Below are 2,845 nucleotides of genomic sequence, written 5' to 3'. Positions count from 1 at the left end.
TATACTTTATCATAATATATATATCGTGTCGTTTTGTCAAATAAAAGTTTGAAATTAGCATGTTTATGTTATATTTTTTAGTATTACTAGAAACTGAATAATAATTTTAAATTTTGACGTGAGATTTAAACATTTTGGGTAAAGGTTTTGACTTATTTATTGAAACGGTAATTTTTTTGACGTCTTCACTTGAACAATGATAAAAAAAATTGTAAGAGACATTAATATTTAAGTTAGTGAGAATTTTAGTAGATTTAGAATAAAATTGAAAAGAAAAAAAATACTTGAATGTTAAAATATTTAGAGTTTATAAATGAGATTTGGTCATTGCTGAAGAGTGACTTTAGATAATCATGTGTGATATTTTTTAATAATAATAATCGAAGTAATGGGAAAAACTTTTGCCTTGCTTTCCAAGTCAGGTCTGATACTGGCCGTATAACTCGTATCTTATTGAGCTCAAATAAAATGTTAGATAATTAAGCACGGAGTTTTATTTTAGGTATATTGATGATAGTTCTAATCTTCTAAATTAAAAAAAAGCACAAATAATTCTAAAATAAATATAGATTAAATTCTTACTTTTGTGATATAAAAAAAGAGGATAGCCAAAAAGATAAGAATTCAAACGGAATAAAAAGATACATTGAGATTGAAATAGAAAAAAAAAGATAGATTGAAATTTGAATACAAAGAGAATTACTTTATTTTCTATCTAATTTTTTGACATGGTAAGAAAGGAACTATTTAACCTAACTTGTCCACACTATAGTTTGGGAATTGAATCGAAGAGTCTCCTCAACTTTCTACCCAACTTCCCGATACAATAAGAGAAGAACTCACTCAACCTTACTTGTCCACATTATGGTTTCATTATGAAACCAAAAAAAGGATTTTCACATCTCTAATCTTTGAACGACGATTACCATAATTTATGAGATATTTATAACCTCTTATTAGGTTAAAATAAAAAAAAAACCCTAAATTTATAATATACCGTTCAATTTAATAACTAATTAAACAAAATCAAAATATATCAAATTAAATTAAATATTTTAAAAATATAAATTAATAATTTTTAAAAAATATTTGATTTCTTTATATTACAAATATTTAAAATATGTATCATTTTATCCACAAATGATAAAGATATAAGTGTTCTTAATAATATTTGGAGTGGGAATTAGCCTCCTTATGCATTGGACTAGAACAATATGCTTGGTTTGATATGAGTGTTTTTTTTAAATTTAATTAGAGAGCTAATTAAATTAACCACTAGTAAAATGTAGAAGGCGGGACACTTGCTTAAGTGGATTAGTGAACTAACCACTAGACCAATCCAACTTGGTTGAATCACAATATCATTATTCATTAGATTTATGGTCTGAAGTTGGTTTTACATAAAAATGCAATGTATCTTTTGGGGTGAATAAAAATGTATAGCTAGTTTTTAGGTGGGAAAAGTGTAGTGTCTGTTTGGATTATAGTTTATAAATGGAAATTTGCATAAAATTAATTTTGTAAAATTGATTTTGATGAAAAGTAAGTTTGAGTTAACGTGATTTATGTTTGGCAATTTTTATATTAAAATTGATTATAGTAAAATAAATGTTGTTTGGATTATACTACTCAAAATCACTTCTAGATAAAAAATTACTAAGAGAAATATCAATTTAAATAATTTTTTTTATATACATGCAAAATCAGAACACTATCAAAAATAATATAAAAAATATTTATCATATAAATAAAATAAATACAATAAAAAATAAAAAATATAATAAAAAAATAAAAAATACAATAAAAAATATAAAAATTAAAATATAAAAATGAGTACTAAAAATAATAAAAAAATTAAAATATTCAATTTGTTAGTAATTGAAAGAAATCTGAACGATTTTGATGAAAAAAAATTGAAACGAAAAACTATGAAAAAGTAGGAAGAACTACAAAGAACTACTATGAAGGTAATAGTTACTGGTATTATTTTTATAGAAGAAAATAAAGGGTAGAGTTAGTAAAAAAATAAATTTTTTATCTAATTTTCTAAGCTACAAATTTTAGCTTCTCCTGAACGCCCTGAACGTGCTTTCAGGGACAGAATCAATTCTGCCGTTGAGAAAAAAAAAATGCCAAACATTAGTGAAACTTTCAAGAAGAAGTTCAAACGGATTTCTCTCCTCTTTAACGTGTTTGTCAAACACAGCGTGTATCATTTATCTTGAATTTTTTATCCATAGAATATTGTAGGCCTAATTCATAAGAGACATTTATTATATTTTTTTTGTCATATTCATATGAGACATTTTGTTGTTCGGACTTCGGAGTGTTATTATTATGTATTGGATCCTCTTCCATTTTTGGTCTTGGTATTGGATCCTTTCAACTATTGTCCAATGATCCCCGGATCTGGTCCAGCCTATGATCCTAGGTATTGACCCAAACGAAAATATTATATAATGTTTCCAAAATAGCTACATTTTTTTTACTTGTATTGATCAACTTCTATTGGGTCAGTATTTTTTAATTGTTGTTTGGGACATTCGTACACTCCATAGTCCATACAATTTATTTCTCAAAACAAATAATTTTATCTTTAATTTTTAGAATACATTTTTCTGTTAGAATTTGAAGCAAGTTTACCCACTACATACTATAACTTTTTCTGACGCATAATATATATTCGGATACTCTTTATTCACATTAAGATTCACCTTTCTTTCTTTATATTTTTTTATTAATAATATTACAATCGTAGAGTGGCATCAGATGAAGTGTGTGATGAAGTTTGACCGTTTGCAACACATTTCTATCAAGCCATTAGATATATCAGTGATATCAGTGA

This window comes from Arachis ipaensis, chromosome B03 (assembly GCF_000816755.2).
Source record: "Arachis ipaensis cultivar K30076 chromosome B03, Araip1.1, whole genome shotgun sequence".
Taxonomy (NCBI): Eukaryota; Viridiplantae; Streptophyta; class Magnoliopsida; order Fabales; family Fabaceae; genus Arachis; species Arachis ipaensis.
The sequence above is the reverse complement of the archived record's forward strand: the minus strand, read 5'-3'. Positions refer to the sequence as shown.